This window comes from Podarcis pityusensis, assembly GCF_964106645.2.
Source record: "Podarcis pityusensis genome assembly, chromosome: 13".
NCBI lineage: Eukaryota > Metazoa > Chordata > Lepidosauria > Squamata > Lacertidae > Podarcis > Podarcis pityusensis.
Genome location: NC_138038.1, coordinates 9,502,435 through 9,511,914, shown reverse-complemented (window position 1 = coordinate 9,511,914; position 9,480 = coordinate 9,502,435). Strand labels below are relative to the sequence as shown.

Sequence of the window (9,480 nt, the reverse complement as noted above, 5' to 3'; positions counted from 1 at the left end):
GAGATCGCTCTGGAGAAGAAGCTGTTCTTAAGACGGCTCGTTCTTGTCTTCATCGTCCTGTATCTCCGTCCCGACGGCAAGAGCTCGAAGAGACAGTGACCAGGATGCGATGGATCTTTTACTATGTCCAGTGCCTTCCTATGGCACCTTGTGGCATAAATCTGCTCTAAGGTGGAGAGTGGGCAGCCAACAATGTTATGTTATGTTATGTTATGTTATGTTATGTTATGTTATGTTATGTTATGTTATGTTATGTTACTCTTTCAGGTATTTCATAATGTTGTTAAATGCACACTTGAAACAGGAAATTCAAAATCTATACCATACAGACAGTCATCAGACAAGTAGCAGAATTCTGTATTAAATACAATGGTGAAGTACAGCATTTAACTGTACATGTTAGTTTTTAATGTAAGGAAATTAATAAATGTGACCTCATACTTTTTTCCATCTGCTTAGTTTTTAACACGGAAGCGTGCTTTTTAGCTTTTAAATCAAAGCATGTCTTATTTTACTGGGCCCTATCTTACATGGGAAGGGACGCAGGTGGCGCTGTGGGTTAAACCACAGAGCCTAGGACTTGCTGATCAGAAGGTCGCGGGGATTATGTTATGTTATGTTGTGTTATGTGTTATGTGTTATGTTATGGTTATGTTAGTTATGTCATGTCTTAATTTAATTTAATTTAAAGTTCTATAATGCCTTTCATTGGCCCCCCATAATGTTTATTAAGTTTCTTACAAATATAACCCAAACTAAAAAAAACCCAACAAAGAAAAAATAGAAAGAGAAATAAAACAAATAACAACAAAAGATATAACAACAAATACACAAATACAATACAAACTAATAAGTAATTAAACTTCCAACCTTATAAACATATTACTTGACTTCCTCCAGTCCCTCCCATCTGAATTTCCTTGTAACTAAATGTAGCAGTTTTCCAATATCATTTTTCAAAAACAATATTCCAATTATATATACCGCCTTTCCTTACACTGACAACTTTGCACCTCCTGGCAATAGCAAAATAGCAGCACGGTGGGGTGGGGTGGGGCTTGACAGTTTAGCCTTGATCCTAATGTTAAAAATACCCCTCCCATGACAACGCCCGCATGATTCAGACTTGCTAGATGGAAGTTTTGTGCTGGTTATTCAGGGTGTTTTTTTTTAAAAAAAATTGTTTTACTTTATTTGTTATTTATTATGTTACATCTCGGGGCAGTTTTCTAACGGAATTTCCTTATACAAAGGCTGTTCCTACATAATGTCCAGTAGCACCTTAGAAACCAACTAAGTTTGTTCTTGGTATGAGCTTTCATGTGCATGCACACTTCTGAATTGCTGGCAGCTAAGCAACTTTAGGGACGTGGGTGGCGCTGTGGGTTAAACCACAGAGCCTAGGACTTGCTGATCAGAAGGTCGGCAGTTCGAATCCCCGCAACGGCTCCCGTTGCTCGGTCCCTGCTCCTGCCAACCTAGCAGTTCGAAAGCACGTCAAAGTGCAAGTAGATAAATAGGTACCGCTCCGGTGGGAAGGTAAACGGCGTTTCCGTGCGCTGCTCTGGTTCGCCAGAAGCGGCTTAGTCATGCTGGCCACATGACCTGGAAGCTGTATGCTGGCTCCCTCAGCCAGTAAAGCAAGATGAGTCGCCCCCCCCCCCGTGTCGGCCGCGAATGGACCTAATGGTCAGGGGTCCCTTTACCTTTAAGCAGAAGAGAGCCGAACAAAGCGACCTGTGGAAACTTAGGAGTGCAGGACTGATTTTATACATTCGACTGCAGCGGAATACTAAGGCGGTATAGAGCCGACTGTGCAACTTGAGGCAGCAGTTGATGGGTTTTCAGTTTTATTTTTTGATTGCCCCGCCCCCGCAACATACATAACACTTTTTTCTTTCTTGTCAAATGCAATGGAGAGAAAGGTTCTTGCTCTACCCCATTCTCTGCAATCCCCCCCAATTCCAGGAAATGTTCCAGTGTCTATCAAAAATGTGAATGCAGCTCCTGAAGTGGTAGTCATTGCCATTTATTTATTTAATAAAATTCCTTAGTTGTAATATCGATCTTTATATATATCTCAAAACGATTTACAAAAAAATCCCCAACAAAAATCGGGGGGGGGGGGGGGAATCAGCAGTACTTTAAAACATACACAAGTTAAAATACTAAAACGGATTAAAGTTACCTAAGTATCTGGTTGTGCGTGTCTAAACAGGATTGTTTTCAGCAAAATGCCTGCTTGATCTCAATAGGCAATGAAATATACTCAGCGTCCAGTGTGGCTTTCATGGTCTTTATTCAGCTCATAGTAGTGAGGAATGCAAGTTCCCCCAAAGTGTCTGCTTACACAATGGGCCCCACGTGATTGGTTAATTCCAGGATTCTCCTGTAGGCCAATCAGGTTGAAGATTCACTTCCACCTGGAGCTGGATTGGGTGGCTCCTGCGAACCAATCAGACTGCTGCATTCTGGATCCTATTGTTCTAGGACCAATCAGACTGCTGCATTCTGGATCCTATTGTTCTAGGACCAATCAGACTGCTGTGTTCTGAATCCTATTGTTCTAGGACCAATCAGACTGCTGCATTCTGGATCCTATTGTTCTAGGACCAATCAGACTGCTGCGTTCTGAATCCTATTGTTCTAGGACCAATCAGACTGCTGCATTCTTGATCCTATTGTTCTAGGACCAATCAGACTGCTGCATTCTGGATCCTATTGTTCTAGGACCAATCAGACTGCTGCATGCTGAATCCTATTGTTCTAGGACCAATCAGACTGCTGCATTCTTGATCCTATTGTTCTAGGACCAATCAGACTGCTGCATTCTGGATCCTATTGTTCTAGGACCAATCAGACTGCTGCGTTCTGAATCCTATTGTTCTAGGACCAATCAGACTGCTGCATTCTTGATCCTATTGTTCTAGGACCAATCAGACTGCTGCATTCTTGATCTTATTGTTCTAGGACCAATCAGACTGCTGCATCCTTGATCCTATTGTTCTAGGACCAATCAGACTGCTGCATCCTTGATCCTATTCAACTCAGTACGTAACAGGCAGGGAGTTCCAGAGTGTAGACCACCACCACACTGTGCATTCAGGAGTCCCCAAAGTCTCATTCTACCTGGCCTAATTATAAAACAGGGCACTGAATTTTTAATTTTTGCTGCTGGGATTAATGTTCATGTAATGTAGCACATTATCATTGTTATTATTTATTATATATTCTCAGCTGCTGCCTTGGGAGCGTGCGAAAGAAGCCTTCAGATTCCACACGGCACATTCGCGATGCTTTTACCCTTTGCAAAAACCAGCATTGCAAAGCGCTCTAGTGCTGCGTCCCCTTTAAGACGCGAACTCCCTTGACGCCCTGGGGCACTGGGGAGCGTGGTCCACATTCAGAATCGGCCACGTAGGAAGCATTGGCGTTGCCCAATCAGGAAGGGGCGGGAAAAAAGCAGCAGCCAGTCGCTGAGCTCCACCAACCGCCACCGCCCTCCAATCAGAGAGCGCAAAGCCAATAGCAGAGGGGGCGGGGCTGTCATGTTACTTAAACCAACCATAGGGAAACATGGAGAAGTGAGCTCTTTTAATTGGCGGGAGAGATTTGTGGCGTCGTCCCTGCCATTGGCTCGGATCGAACCGTGTTGACAAAACATCGCGCGTCGCTTCTCCTTTTCCGGTGTGGGGGCGGGAAGGAAAGGCGTCCGCACCTTCGATTGGACGGCCGCGCAAAAACGACAGCTTTCCTCACTAATGAAACCGAAGGCTGAAAAAAGAAGCGAGCTCGGTTTCTGTGAAACAAAGCGCGCTGGTAACGTGGCCAAGGAAGAGGCGGGGATTGGTTAAAGGCGGGCTGGCGGGTAGTGTGTGTAGGCAAGTTGCGTTGCGTCGCTGGAGCTCGCGCGTGCGCAGTGGCGAGCTCCGGCTTCTGAGGTAAAACCGACCGAGCCCTTTTCGGCGGCGGCTCTGGCTTCCTATGCCCGGAGCGTAACGGTGTTGCTGAGGCGACCGCAGCGGGGAGGGCCGCTCCATGCCAGGGCCGCGAGGCCCGAGCGCTCGGCCTCTTCTTCCCGCCGCCGCCCTGGTGCTCCTGTGGCTGCTGCCGCTCTGCGTCCCCGTGAGGGGGGCGGCAGCGGCAGCGGCGGCGGCGTTCCTGGATGAGGACAGCCGGCCCGGGCTAGGGCTCGGCGGGGCCGCCGCCGCCGCGCTTCCCTTGGCAGCCGACGTGACGGTGGAGGACGATGAGGCCGGCGGCGAAGTGGCCCAAGCGGCGGCCTTCACCTCCGGGGAGCAGGAGGAGGAAGGCGCGGAAACGCCCGCGCGGGGCGGCAGCTGCAGGTGAGGCACCGGAGCGCGGCGGGGATCTCGGCAGAGGCCTGGATCCGGTTGCCTTGCTTCCGCGATCCCTGCTCTCTCATCCATCGCTAGCCACGGGCCAGGCTCCTGTTGTTGTTGTTGTTGTTGTTCTGTGTGTGTATATATATATATAATTTTTTTATTAATTTTAACATATTGATTATCATACATACAACAAAACTTCACTTCTTATACAATCTTTTTGGACTTCCATCAGCACCTCTGATGATCCACCATTCTTACCACTTTTTCTGCATTTCTTAAATTCGTATTGCCTTTAATTATCTTAACTAATAATTCTCCTCTTTGCCATTTTTGCAATAATTCAAATAATTCACCTTACAAAACCTACAAGCGTAATCTGATCGTCACAATTACTTTTCGAATGGTCTGTAAATTTACGCCAGTCTTCTGTGATGAATCTCTGGTCCCGCAGGTTTCGAATTCTTCCTGTTAATTTGTCTAATTCTGCATAGTCCATCAGTTTCATCCTCCATTCTTCTTTTGTTGGTATTTCTTCTTGCTTCTTCTTCTTCTTCTTGTTGTTGTTGTTGGTATTTCTTCTTGCTTGTTGTTGTTGTTGACAATCATCTCGCTCTTGTCCCAAGCGCCCTTCATGATGCAGGAATCCGACTAGAAGAGGGGCTTTATAATGTCTTGGTTTTTTCTTATTTGCTTCTCCCTCTCCCAAGAATAATAATAATAATAATAATAATTTATTAAATTTGTACGCAGCCCTTCATCCGCAGACCTCAGGGCGGTTCACAGCATAACAATGCAGTATAAAAAAACAAAATGCATTATTATTATTATTATTATTATTATTATTTATTTATTTATTTATATCCCGCCCTCCCCAGCTGAAGCCGGGCTCAGAGCGGCTAACAACAGTAAAATGTTACAACATTTTAAAATAATTTCATTATAAAATCAGTTCAAATCAGATTAATAACAAGAACAAAAGGAAGCAAGACACCCCCCCCCCCGCCCACCCACCTCGTTTTTGTGTTCCTGCAGTTAACACACCATTGAGTTGGGCTAAGTGTGGAATGGACTGGCCCAAGGTATTCCTCTCAGTAACCCTTCCCTGGTTTGAAACGCTCACCAGCAATACCCTGAGTATAAGAACAACCTGCTGCTGGTCCACCATCCTTTATTATTATTTATTTGTTTCAAGTTTAAACACAACACATCAAAACTCCACCATCCTGTTCTCACTGCGCTGCAACTTGATAGGGTTTGGGGTCTTCATTGCTCCACTTCTGTTGGTGGCCATTTCTGTGCGAGTTGGCGGGAGAGCCTTGTGTTTGTGTGCAAACCAGACTGCTGGAAAAGCCACAGGTGGGTGTTTGTTTGGCCCTTGAGCAGTTGGATAGGTGCTGGGGATTGCATGCCCAGTGGGTGTGGCCTGAGGTGATGGTGAGCGTGGCTTGGACAGGTACACAATTGCGCATATACACACACAAACATGGTTTTTTCTTGCTGGGGTGGAGACTAGCAGGCCTGTGGCCTCTCCAGCAGGAAAAGAAGTGCCCTTTGAATGCACTTTCCTTATTGCAGTCACACAAAATTTTGGCAGTTGGGGCAGCTTGGGTCCCTGCATGGGCTGTTACTTGCCCACATGTTCAGCGATAGATATACTTTTCTCTAAGTATTCTAATCTCGAAGGGTGGCATTTTTCATCTTTCATATTACCTACCTACCTCTGTGTGTGTTAGGAGACAATTCTGCCTTCTTATGTGGACCTATTTGCAAAGATGCAAAAATCTGTGTGATGCTTACAGCATTCAGTGCACTGTCTTCCTGTTTCTGAGAACTTGTATAGTTTAGTGAGATTGTTCCTTCATACCCTGTATTGGTACATTCCTTATGTTCAATGTTATATTTGGCAAACTATACTTTTGATCACACCAGTAATGAAAGTGTTAAGTGAATAGTTTCCCAGTAGATCCATTGAGAGTGATGGCAAATGAGTACTGTACTGTATGTTGAAGTTGAAGATAATGTTACTTTAGTCATCACTTAGCCCAAAGGTAGATTTTGGAAAGTCCATGCTTGTGCTGAAACCTCCAGAGGCATTAAAATGTTTAATCCATGATCACAGTCCTTTGTGACTGTAATATTTGCATGCCTCTGGTAGTGGTATGATTTGAAGAATCTTGTGTATGCAAGCCACTGCACAGCCACAAAAAAGTCCTTATAGCTCATTCCTATGCAGAATTACTTTTGAAGCGACTACCATTAAATAGTCATCCATCTGCTTTCAGTACAGCCTATATGCTGTCCACCTCTCTGTCTCAGAATATTATTCGTACTGTACAATCTGGCACTTGCATCTGCTTCCTTTGATCTGCTTGGATTCTTCTTTGTCTTAAGTTCAGTACTGTATGTCCAAGAATCAAATTTACCCTTTTCCCATCCCAAAGCTCTCATTTCCTTATATCTGTACAACATCACCATCCACACCATTGAACACCCACAAAGCACTCTTTTTCTTTTCACACCTTTGAAAGTGAATTCAGTGTCCAAAAGACAGGACAGTGGGACAGCCCCAAAAGCGGATGTGGTGAAAGCAATAGGGTGATTGAGAGAGGTTTAAGGGGACAAGGGGAAATGAGTGTTTTGGAGGCCTAACACACACCCCCTGCCCCCGGTTCTATAATTGATTTTAAGGTACTTGAGATGTCTCAACCCAAGTGCCTCAGTTTCCTATGCATTAGCTTCTGTGCCCCCATCATGAACTCTGGGTCAGCGGCATCCCCTGGGCTTCAGTAGTAGCCTGGTGACTCTGCTGGCTCCACAAGCCAGCTAAGGCTAGAGATATGACATTTTTATAAAATATGAAGCTGCAGAAAAAGTGGTTTGTGAAAAATCAAAGTACTGTACAAACTACTTGCTGGTTAGACTTAATCTTATTTTATGGCTTTAACAGCATTAAAATTATTTATAGCTTAACAAATAAAACTGTACCATATTGCATATTCATGAATCTTATAAAACAATCCTATTGGCAAAACCCCTGGCACTGCCCACCACCTCCTGCTCCTTGCTGCTGCTTGGCACCTGGCACTCATCACTGCCAGGCACTCACTGTTGCTGGTGCTTGCTGTCTCCTGCTCCTCAGCCCTGTCTGCAGTGGCACACTCCTTTACTCACGCCTGGGCTGCCCTGAAGAGGGCAAGGAGGAGGAAGATGACCTAGGGGGGTGAGTAGGGGAGTGAACCACCACCCATAAGTGCTCTGCTGCAGCTGCTGGGATTGAGGAGCAGGAGGCAGCAAGTGTCCGGCAGTGGTGAGCAGTAAGCCCCTGGCAGTGGGGACGGCTGGGTGCTGAGCAGGAAGTGGCTGCGGGGGCACCAGCTCCACCTGTGTGGGGGGGTGCATGATGGTGTGGTGAGTGGTGGCTGCTGTTGGGGGTCAGGCAGCAGGAGATGCAGCCCCCAACCAACCTCGCTTGTATTGCCGCTAGCTTCTCCTTTCAGAGTGACGCCTCACATCAGCTTGCTTCATGGAATCCTGTGCATGTTTACTCATAATTATTATATCCTTTGTTTAGTGGGGCTTACTCTTGGGTAAGTAAGCATAGGATTGCAGCCTCAACCATATGAAAGGCTTAGGCTGCAACCTCATACACATACAGTAAGCCTTTTTGAAGGCAATGGGACTTACTTCTGAGTAGATATGTATATAATGCTGTTTTGCAGCAGGATTTTTGTGCTGTAGTCATCTGAGGTGAAAGGGAGGGGCAGGTCAGTATCTCTTAATTTCATGAGAGGTCATAGAAAGAGGGCAGGCTGGGGTTCATAATAAATGAAGGCCCTGTCTAGTCCACTCATGAAGATGGCAGTACCCTCTAGGTGCAGAAATGCACATTGGATATGTGTAATATATTTAAATATTTATAAATGGCACTTACATAAGAAATACAAGGTGGTGTACAAATAGTAAAAAATATAATAGTACAGTGATAATATTAGAAAAAAATGTCTGAAAACTGGTTGGTAACAAATATCAACTGCCTTATAAAGTCCTGACATCCAAGTAGGCAAATATCTGCAAGTATTTGGAATCAGTAAATAAGATTATATATTGTCAAATCAGAAATACTACACTCACCCTAAGTGTTTGTTAACATCTGAGATGTGTACAGTCGTGTCTTGGTTCTCGAACCCCTTGTTACTCGGAACATTTTGGCTCCCGAATGCCACAAACCTGGAAGTGAGTGTTTTGGTTTGTGAACGTTCTTTGGAAGCTGAACATCTGACACGGCTTCCGATTGAGTGCAGGAAATTTCTGCAGCCAATTGGAAGCCGCACCTTGGTTTCTGAACATTTTCGGAAGTCGAACGGCCTTCTGGAATGGATTCCATTCGAGAACCAAGGTGCGACTGTACACAATACACAATTTAGTAATTTTTTCGTATTATGGGGTCGTGGTGTAGAATCACTATAATACAGCTATTAATGTGTTCCAGCTTCCTATATCTGTTTGACATTCTTAATATGAAACCAGAGTACATAGCAGTAATTAACTCCTGCTTGAGGTAGTTATTTCTGTTCTAAATAAACATGGCATCAGCCTTGAACATGATAAGGCTGGACTTGTCTTGTGACTATAATTGTTCAAACAAAAGCACTACCTTTTGGCTCTGGAAAGAATTGTTTGTCTAAAGGTATGGCTTATGAAAGAAATTACACTATTACAGTGGTACCTTGGGTTAAGTACTTATTTTGTTCCGGAGGTCTGTTTTTAACCTGAAACTGTTCTTAACCTGAAGCACCACTTTAGCTAATAGGGCCTCCTGCTGCTGCCGCGCCGCCGGAGCACAATTTCTGTTCTCATCCTGAAGCAAAGTTCTTAACCCGAGGTACTATTTCTGAGTTAGCGGAGTCTGTAACCTGAAGCGTATGTAACCCGAGGTACCACTGTATTAGACTACTGAGGGTTTTCCAAAGAGATGCTCAAGAGGACTCTGAACATACTGGAGTTCAGGGATATAATTAAGAGTTATCTTTAAAAATAAGAAACTTTGTCTAAAACTATAAAATTTAGCTGAGACAAAACTCTGCTTGTGAGTATGGCTCATTTGTTGAAGGGATGTCATTCAGCAGTGAGA

General features: G+C 44.6%; 1 protein-coding gene and 1 long non-coding RNA gene across 3 annotated transcripts in view; one reads left to right on the top strand and one right to left on the bottom strand.

Moving 5' to 3' along the window:
* LOC308460672 overlaps positions 1-9,480 on the bottom strand; it is a 178,749-nt gene that overhangs the window by 65,930 nt on the left and 103,339 nt on the right. The gene's annotated exons all lie outside the window — the stretch shown is intronic.
* Positions 4,176-9,480, top strand: part of EIF2AK3 (eukaryotic translation initiation factor 2 alpha kinase 3) — a 39,732-nt gene continuing 34,427 nt past the window's right edge. The window contains exon 1 of one of the 2 annotated variants that reach the window (XM_080976558.1): positions 4,176-4,346. The gene's annotated coding sequence lies outside the window, so the exon portion shown is untranslated. The remainder of the gene's footprint in view (positions 4,347-9,480) is intronic. The other variant, XM_080976557.1, reaches the window with a different exon arrangement.